Raw genomic sequence first — 10752 nt, forward strand, 5'->3', positions numbered from 1 at the left:
ACCTGCTAATGGGGAAGTAGGTCAGTTGTAGCCAAGGAAGCTTAGATAACGTACGTTCTGCTAGGAGTTGGTCGTCACACTGTTTCAGAACTACAAGGGTGCATTCAAGTGGAAATGGCTTTGACTGGTGGTTTTATTTTGTTTTGTTTTTCAGTATTGAGCATGGAGGCAGCAACACCCTTTCTGTACCGGCTTTCTCCCCATTTCTAAGCCCACTCAACATACCGTATTTTTTGCTCTATAAGACTCACTTTTTCCCTCTTAAAAAGTAAGGGGAAATGTGTGTGCGTCTTATGGAGCGAATGTAGGCTGCGTAGCTATCCCAGAAGCCAGAACAGCAAGAGGGATTACTGCTTTCACCGCGCAGCGATCCCTCTTGCTGTTCTGGCTTCTGAGATTCAGAATATTTTTTTCTTGTTTTCCTCCTCCAAAAACTAGGTGCGTCTTGTGGTTCCTGTGCGTCTTATAGAGCGAAAAATACGGTACATCTACAGCAATGCAGGAACTGGTTTTCTTTAGGGGCTTTCCCCTGTAGGCATAATATGCATTTATGGATATCGGTCAATTTATTCAAGTTTTCCCCATGTGGTCATGACCTGGCAAGCCATGAAGGCAGCAGCCTTTTGGGAAAACACATCCAACCTTAGCCCTGTCCCTGTGGTTCTGGTATTGGCATAGAAAACCGGGTCCACTCCCAACATCACTGCAGAAAGAGGCTCCTGGTGCAGTGGATTCGCATGTCAGACCAAGACTAGGGAGACCCCGTTTCGAAGCTCCACACAGCCATAAACTCACTGGCTGGTTTTGGACCCGTCTCTTCATCTGAACTACCTTGCAGGGTTGTTGTGAGACTGAAATGGAATAAAATGTGCTGCCTTAAGCTCTTTGGAAGAAAAGTAGGATACAAGCGTAATAAGTAAGCAAGTAAATGGTTTAGCACTGTAATACCATGGCAATAGGGACGCGGGTGGCGCTGTGGGTTAAACCACAGAGCCTAGGACTGGCAGATCAGAAGGTCGGTGGTTTGAATCCCCGTGACGGGGTCAGCTCCCGTTGCTCGGTCCCTGCTCCTGCCCACCTAGCAGTTCAAAAGCACATCAAAGTGCAAGTAGATCAATAGGTACTGCTCCGGCGGGAAGGTAAACAGTGTTTCCGTGCGCTGCTCTGGTTTGCCAGAAGCAGCTTAGTCATGCTGGCCACATGACCTGGAAGCTGTATGCCAGCTCCCTTGGCCAATAAAGTGAGATGAGCGCCGCAACCCCAGAGTCGGCCACGATTGGACCTAATGGTCAGGGGTCCTTTTACCTTTACCTTGCCATGGCAATGGAAGGAAGGAAGATAGGAACCTTCGAGAGTAGGTTACATATGGGCCAAAGATTATTCTAAGAACTCAAGCCATGTGCATGACTCAAAACAAAAAGACAGCCAGTCGACCGGTGATCATAAAGGACCCCATAGTGTCTGCAAGTCCACCTCTGCTCCCATTCCTTCTTTGCAAGCCTGCTTGCCTGAACCATTTAGGCGACACCTGAATAGAGATCTTTTTGTGTTTCCTGATTGCCTTTCTCCCCATCTGGTCTCCACTCTCCTGCTGTCTTCCTCTCACTATCAAGCACCGTCCTCTGAATTGAGGGGTCACATCTGTGTTTTGCTAAGTATTCACTTTTAATTTGCAATGCGTAGCAACCGAGATCGAGTTTTGACTGGCAGGATCTCGCAAGAACCTGGCTTGTTTCTTCTTTTCTTCCTTTTCTGTATTGGGGTTAAAAGGTAATGGGAGAGGGTTTTTTAATTTGTAATTTTTAAAAAAAAAAAAAAAAGTTGGATTCTGGAGTCCATGTGATATTTGCTGTGCTTCCCGATTCATATGGCTGGGTCATAAGGTTGTCATACCGAACATATTGTTGAATTATTCTCAAAGTATGGATGCTCAAGCTCAGCATTGACCCCTGAGTGTCTGTCTGTGAGTGATTTAATGCACAGCCAAAAGAGAGAGACAATGTTTTCCCCCAATAGGAAACATCCCTCTAAAACATTGCTAGTGCTATAGAAAGCCTTTTGATGTTTTGGTTGGGAAGGAAACCCAGCTTCACCTTTTGTATAGCTTTTGGTGGCAACTCTAGTTCAGTCTGTCTTCTCCCTGCCTGTGCTGTAGCATAGACTAGGGTTAGTCAGCAAGATGGTCTCCAGATGTTGGGCAGAGATGGGCAGTGGAGGATGGTCCATTAGAGCAAGTGGGACACTACCCCTCTGAGATCAGTCTGTCTTCAGGCAGCCCCCACCTGCCAGGCTCCTTACCTAATTACAGCCAGTCCAGGGGGTGGCGCTAGCTGTCACACTCCTCCTCCTCAATCTCAATGATGCCCCTCAGCAGGAAGGAGGTTGGGGACAAAAGTAGAATCAATCAGCTCTGTCTTTCATTGGCTCTGGCTCAACCTACTGTGGGGGGGCCACAAGTTCCCATCTCCAGTGGTGGCTGGTGCCGATTGGGGCTCCCTGACTTCTGGCCTACCAGCCAGTCAAAGGCACTTCCCAGCTAAGGAATACACACAGCAGATAGTAAAGAATTTATTGTCCAAGACTACAGCTCTGGATATCAATGCACACCAATCTAACAGCTAGGCAGCTATTCCCAGGTCCGTACTCTATGGAGTAGTTGAAGCAACAGAGGACCACTCCATCAGCTTAAGAACCTTCCTGCGACTGAGTGACTGACTGCATGCATGCAGCCAGGCACTGCAGCTGCATGGACACTTCCTCTGCTCTTCCCTTTTCAGTTCCCTCCTGATTCTGGGAGACAGTGGTGCAGGAGAGGGTGGGAAAGTCCCTGACACTCCCCTTGCTTGACCTGCCTCTTCCTCCTCTTCCTCCAACCCATCCTGTGTTCCACTCTCCAGCTCTGAAACTTCCCCTGCTTCTGATTCTTGCCTCCTGGCTGGTACAGGTCCTCACAAGCCGCTGCTCAACTCTCCTGAGTCAGATTCTAGCCACCCTTCCTCCCATGCACACTCATCAGCACCCTGACATAATGGGCACTAGCTGCCACTTGAGATGGGAACCTCTAGCTCTCCATGTTGCTGTGACAGCTCCCATAAATCCAGACTATTGGCCATGATGGCTGGGGCTGATGGGATTGGGAGCCCAATAACACCAGGAAGACACCATGTTGGCTAACTCTGGAAGAGACAACTGTGCATGGAGTTTGATAGTGTGGAGAGGAATCCTGCTGACAAACTGATAAGTATTTAAATTCTGGCATCCTGCTGGATATTTCCTTGTAGGTAGACTTATCACTGCAGATGGTGACAGCAGTCACGAAATTAAAAGACGCCTGCTCCTTGGAAGAAAGGCGATGGCAAACCTAGACAGCATCTTAAAAAGCAGAGACATCACCTTGCCAACAAAGGTCCGTATAGTAAAAGCTATGGTTTTCCCAGTAGTGATGTATAGAAGTGAGAGCTGGACCATAAAAAAGGCTGATCACCGAAGAATTGATGCTTTTGAATTATGGTGCTGGAGGAGACTCTTGAGAGTCCCATGGACTGCAAAAAGATCAAACCTATCCATTCTGAAGGAAATCAGCCCTGAGTGCTCACTGGAAGGACAGATCCTGAAGCTGAGGCTCCAATACTTTGGCCACCTCATGAGAAGAGAAGACTCCCTGGAAAAGACCCTGATGTTGGGAAAGATGGAGGGCACAAGGAGAAGGGGATGACAGAGGACGAGATGGTTGGACAGTGTTCTTGAAGCTACAAACATGAGTCTGACCAAACTGCGGGAGGCAGTGGAAGACAGAAGTGCCTGGCGTGCTCTGGTCCATGGGGTCATGAAGAGTCAGACACGACTAAACGACTAAACAACAACAAAGACTTACCCCAAACAATGAAAGGGTGAAATGTGGCAGGTTGGAATGGCTGATGTGTAAAAGGGAATGCCATCTGAACCTTTTCTAAATCCTCAGGTCCAGTTCAGATCCCATGGAACCCAGTTTCCATGAAAGAGCAGCATTATGCACAGTCAACTTTGATTGCATATTTCAAAAAGCAAAAATCCAGACATCCAAGGTGTTTTTTTTCGGGGGGGGGGGGTTCGGCCAAAGTTTGGCTATGTCTGGGAAATTCCAGATGTATGGCAGCCCTACCTAATCTAATGTTTGTGGTTGCTCTAAATGAGGGTCCAATATATGCATAAGCCTGATTTGTGCAATCATCTCTTCCTCCAATCCCATCCCTGGCAATTCTTGAGAGAAAACAAACCTTTCAGCACTATCTCCATGCATATTATGAGACTCCATGAAGAAGACCTACAATTTATAAAGCAGCAACTCCACATGGTGTGTTATCCTAGCACAACATTTTAAAAAAAAACACAACATTTTCAAAACATGCTAAAATAGGCCTCTTTTATTCATGGGAAAGGGAAAAGCTACTGCAGGGGCACAATCTGGAACACACACACAAGACTAAAGCTATTTCCACAGTAGACAGTTTTTGCACACTTGGTTCCGTTGTATACAGCTAATATTACAGAGAATGAAAATATGGGCACGGGCTTCTCTTAACACCACTTCCCAATTTGTGTACTGTGCCTGGCTGGGTTTTGCATGGAAAAACTCACGAAGTTGGTTTCAGCTAACCTGTGAGTTTCTCCGCATGTCATTTAATTATTATAGATTTAAAAGTTATATGAGCTACTGTATTGTAGTCAAGGTTTGGCTTCACAGGGTTGGGGGATGGAGAAGAGAGAGTTGGAGTTCTGGGAAGAGGCTGTCCTTGCAGGTGAGGTATGGCCAGCTGCTCTGGTTTGTTCTGCTTGGATAAGACCACTCTAATGGAGGAAATGACGGATCTTAACGATACAAGCTAGTCAAGCTGGCAAAGTCACTCTTGGTAAATGATTATATGCACAACTGTGATGGTCAGGAAATTGTCAAATAAAAGAAAGAGCGTGTTCTCAGCACCAGCTTCTCACCCATTACCGCCACCATGACCAAATATTCCTGCAAGAACTTCTGAGGGAAGGTTTTTGAATTGAGTTATCAGAGGCTTGGAGCAGCTCTGAGCTCCCATTTTGTGGATGTGTGGTGATGAAGGCCAACCTAACCACAATATTAAGGAAACCAGTAGATTAACTGGGGCTAATAACTGAAGTGGGGTTGGAGAAAGAAGAGCTGCATCAATCGTTGACACTTATCCCACTTGGGGACAAGCAGTTTTTACAGGGAGAGTGAGGTTCTGCTTTTTTGCAATCCTGCTGAACTTGTTGGCCATGAGACAAAGACGTATATGAGTTCCAAAATCGTAGGCAGGGAACTTAAGTCCTGTCAAATGGTTTCCAATCTCTTGCTGTATAGCCTTGCTCAGTTCCAGCCCTCCACACAAAAGCAGGTTAGTTTTGTTGAGACATCCTGAAAGCTGGCAGTCAAGTCCTCCCTTGAAAAACCCACTAAAGGAGAATACTAGGAGGTTTGGTGCATGGTTTCACAGTCTATATTGAACTTAAGATGCTTCATTGATCCAGGGATGTGGAACCTCTAGCCCTCCAGATGATATTATTATTATTATTATTTCAATTTATATACCACCCATTGTCAAAGGTGGTGTACAACATTAAAAAACACGTTACAGAACACCAAAGATAAAAACATAATAGAAAGCATACTCATCATAATAACAGTCCTCTCCTCCACACTTTCACAAGCCATAGATTGTTTAAAGACATGTAGTGATGGTGCCAGGCGAGCCTCTCTGGGGAGAGCATTCCACAATCAGGGAGCTGCCACAGAAAAGGCCTGTTCTCTTGTTGCCACCCTCCGAACGTCTCTGGGATACATGAGCTAGAGAAGGGCCTCAGATGACAAGCACAGGGTCCAGGTTGATTCCTAAGGGAGAGGCAATCCATAAGGGATTGAGGTCCTGAGTTGTGTAAGGCTTCCATCAGCCTCAGGCAGTATGGCCAGTGGTTGGGGCTGATGGGAATTGGAGTCCAATAGCATCTGGAAGCCTGCTGGTTCCTTATCCCCACTAACCTCTCTGTCTTTAGTTTTTAAAATGGCGGCCATGTGGAGGAATCAAGATTATTATTCTGTTTATTGAGCATTCGTCCTAATTTGTTTGTGGGAGGACTAGAAGATGCTGGCTATTTAATGGGCATTCTTTCTTGTTTGTTTTGTGTGGAGACTAAACAATGTTGTGTTCAAGCAAGTAGCATCTCACGTTCCATTTCCCCATCACTTCCCTTGCTTCAAAATGTCTGATCTTCAGGAGAAACAGGTTTGTTGTGCACTAACTCTAAATCAGCTTTCATGGGGCAATCTGGATTTGCAGACATGCGTTTGAACCCGACCCAAAAGCAGCTGACAGCCCAGAAGTACCCTAAATCTCTCAATGAAAGTCATAGCTGTCCATCCCCAGAACTATTCCAGCATTCCCACAAATGAATAGAAGTAACAGGAAGCAGGGCTATGGCACAGCCCCTTAGACAGGCAGATCCCCAAACAAGAAAACTGGAAAGGAGGCTGTATGTGGGTACAGAGATTACCATTCCTCCCCCTTTCTGGATCAGGGGTGATCACCAAATTAGGAAATTGTTTTATATTCAAGGCTATGGCTTAATAATTTCTTGATTTCTCAGTCCCCTCTTCCCCCTGTCATAACAAGAGAATAAACATCAGTTTGGGGCCTTTCCTTCTACCCAACCCTCTGCAATATGGGACATGAACATGGTTCAGCTTTGCCTCTTTAGAAGTTACATTGAGGGGGGTCAGATAAACTTGCCCAGCTTCTACAGGCATGTTAAAAATGTAGAAGAAAGGGGAATGAAAACCTTGTCTCCAGGCACAAAGTGTTCTGTCTAGTGTATACCCGTGTGTGTGGAAATGTGAAAACAAACAACTTGGAAACACACAGCTCAGTTTACACTTCAGTTGGCAATGTGATTTTAATCTTTCTCCTTTCTCCCCCTTTTTCATTTTGCTGCAGTGACTCTAGTCTGTTCATTTTCTCAACCCCCTGTTACTCATTCCAGGTTAAGATACTTACAGTGTGGTGTAGATTACTATAATTAACAGGTTAAACACATGACAACATTCCTTTTCCCCCCTTAATGTTCCTCCGGATCCTTTATATTGTTAGCTTTAACGCAGAATAATAACTTCAACCAAGGCAGAAATTACCTCTGTGGGATTTTTAATTGTGACTGAGTTTCTCTTTTCTGCAATAATGCCGAAGAAATGAAAGTTGGTAAATAAAGCAATCTAGCTGAGGTTCTGTATTTGCAAACTATTAATTTTAAAGCTTCACTCGTCACAAGCACCAAACAAATGCACAAACCAACAGTATTCAAACCAGCCTTTTACATAACAGGCCAAGGTAACAATCTGGGGAGGTGACTGTGTACCCTCTTTTTATGCCATGTAGTCTCACCCTGAGCATGTGGGCTTAAATAATTTGTTGTGGGTTGTGAAGAGTTCCTATGTCTCTACAAGCCTTTGATAGTTATTTTGTTGTTGTTTAGTCATTTAGTCGTGTCCGACTCTTCATGACCCCATGGACCAGGGCACACCAGGCACTCCTGTCTTCCACTGCCTCCCGCAGTTTGGTCAAACTCATGCTGGTAGCTTCGAGAACACTGGCCAACCATCTCGTCGTCTGTTGTCCCCTTCTCCTTGTGCCCTCCATCTTTCCCAACATCAGGGTCTTTTCCAGGGAGTCTTCTCTTCTCATGAGGTGGCCAAAGTATTGGAGCCTCAGCTTCAGGATCTAACCTTCCCAGGGCTGATTTCCTTCAGAATTGATAGGTTTGATCATCTTGCAGTCCATGGGACTCTCAAGAGTCTCCTCCAGCACCATAATTCAAAAGCATCAATTCTTCGGCATTCAGCCTTCTATATGGTCCAGCTCTCACTTCCGTACATCACTACTGGGAAAGATAGTTATTTTAGCCTTCTTTAAAAAAGAATCCTAGCCTTCAGCATGAGTGCTGTCAGGCAGCTAACAAATCCAAAGGTTTTCCCCATCACTGCCTCTTTTATCCTTACAACAACCCTGTAGGCTAGGCTGAGTGACTGGCCCAGGGTGACTGGCCCAGTGGGCTTGATGGTTGAATAGGGATGGAGGAGGAATTCAGTTCAGTTTGCATTTAAATGCACACTTACCAAATCCACACTTTCGGGGGGGGGGATGCAAACCAACACACAGCCAGCCTTCAAAGTTTGAATTGCTCTGAATTGTGCAAAGCAGTTCTCCAGCCAACTCATGTGCCCTAAAATGCATATACTAGCATAAAGCATGCTAGTAAAGTAAGTAAAAAAATAACTTGGCAAAAATGCATGGCATTAGGGAAAATTGCTTTGCCAAAATGTGTCTGTTAGGCAAGATCACATACAAAAATGTGTATATTAGGAGGCACTTTGCACCAAAATGCTGATAAATTTTCATGAGGACTTGTTATTTAAAAAAAAACAAAAACATGTATGTGGAAATGTAGGGAACTCAATTTAAGAGTGGGAAAACGAGAACCTGAGCTAACCCCAGATTGGCAGTCGTCCATGAGGATTTAGACTCCCCTGTCCTGATCTAATACTCTCTTCACCATTTAAGACCAGTGTCCGAAGAAGCAAGAATGATCTTTTGGCCAAGCAAAATGAAGCAAATTCTGATTTCAAAAGTAAATGCATGTAGGTTAATCAACTGTATTAAAACGTCCCTTTCACAAACATTTGCCTTATGCCCAGATATTTACAGCAAATGGGCATAGCAGCCCAGCTTCTGTTTTCTGTGCCAATATGCTTCTCATGTCCATTGGCTTAAAAAGAAAGAGAGGGGGAAAAAATCATATACCAGGGTCCGCACAGCATAGTTAACGTAAGAGCCGCAATTAACAGACTGTCAAAGGATCAACTAACAACTGCTGATAAGCTTCATTTAACTAATTTGAGATGTGGAAGTTTGATTTTTTTTTTTCCAGGAAGGTAGCTTGTTTCCTTATTTCCTTTCAAGTGAGCCAACTCCTGTGACCTGTATTTAAAAGGGCTCTTTGTAATTAAGGCAGCAAGTCTCCATGTGAACTGTTCTCACAGTGGGAGGAAAAAAAGGATGGGGGGATGTAGGGGGAGGGAGAGGCTGCCTGACATTGCTTAACTAAGCAGTCGGCGTCCAGCCAATCCATTCTGCTCCCGGCAGGTTAGCATACCCAGAGCCTTTGGCAATCTCGTCCTCCATTGGCTTCTTGTCCATTTTATGGACCAGCGAGTCTATTAAGATCATGGTCAGTGGCCCTATCAGAGGGCAGAGCTCTCTTTTTCAGTGACTGCCCACAGACAACCAGAAACTGATCAGCCGTGTTATATCAATAACATTCTCACACCAGGTTGTGTAAATTGATCTTTTACAATTTCTCTCGGTGACAGTCTCTGTAACCAACAAGATAAATCATTCCTCCCATGGCTTTTTTTATTGATTGCCGGGGCCTGTGTAAAAATTACACTGCTCAAGCTGCGAACTGAACATCCTCATAAAGAGGAAGGCTTTCTATTTAAAATCAAAATATGTTTGGGGCCCACATCAACTATCATGCTCGCTGTCCTCAGGCTACTACGGTCTCAGCGTTTCACCAACTCGGGACATTTGGGAAATAACTCCCATAAATGTTCACAATGAAAAAGTATATATTTTTTAAAATGCCAAGTGGTATGGGGAAATCCAGCTTAGAGAGCCTTTATGGAAGGTATACGCAGTCATAATAAGAAACCCTCTGTTAAAAAAACAGTGACGCATAAGAAACATAGCAGAAAAAAAGAAAAAGCCAACCAACTAGAACATGTTCTGCAAACCAATAGTTTTTGGATACCATTCACCCATGCAATTTGTTTTAATGAAAACGATTACTGGAAAACTCCCGCACCTATTTCCCAGAAAGATAGAGACTCTGGGTGTTAGGCTTGCTCGTGTGTAGTGCTTTTGGGAAAGCTAAAATCTCACCAGTCAGCTGCAAGGAAGGAAGCATGAGCAAGGAGACTGGATCCAACCTGCTTCTCTTCCCCAGTAGCTGATCTGCAGGAAAGCACGACTGAATACTGGATTGGTCTGGGAGGTATTCACTCAGAATATGATTGTGTGGATGATCAGGCCCACACAGAGTGGGAAGGTAGCCAGGGACACTTGCCCTGGGCATAAGAGGGTTAAGCCGCCTAGAGGGCAAAGCCAGGGACTGGCTGCTTTTTGAGTTTATAACTTTATTCTAACAAGATTCCCCACTCTGGGTCTCAGAAAAGCTCTGCACGGGCCTGTGGGTGAACCTTCATCTAGGTAAGGATAAGTGTACACAGAAACCTGGACAATGCTCACACGTTGCTCTTAGGTAGATCAGGGTGGGATTAAATTTGGGAGCGGGGTTATGACTACAGAGCAGTTGTTTGATGCTTTTATAAAGTGTTCTGGCTTCGGAAGACCTAGCAAAGATGGTTTAAAAACTAAAGTTGTTTGGAATGTTGCTTTTGTTTCGAATGCTGGCCATCCGATAATTTGGAATTTTGCTGGCTTGGTGAGGGAAGGGCAGTGCGGTGCAAACACAACAGTGGAGTCATTCCAGTGCTCCTGCTGGTATGCTTCCACCATGCCTCTCTACCGCCTCAGTCTTTTCTCTCTCATTCCATCTCAGCTTCAGGAGGTCAGGTGAGAATCGCCGGACATCTGCTACTGATCAGATGCAGCCTAAGGGAATGCTTAGTTTTCATGTTCTGCTTCTTCCAGC

Source organism: Podarcis tiliguerta, assembly GCF_965153285.1.
Source record: "Podarcis tiliguerta genome assembly, chromosome: 4".
In the NCBI taxonomy this organism is placed as follows: domain Eukaryota; kingdom Metazoa; phylum Chordata; class Lepidosauria; order Squamata; family Lacertidae; genus Podarcis; species Podarcis tiliguerta.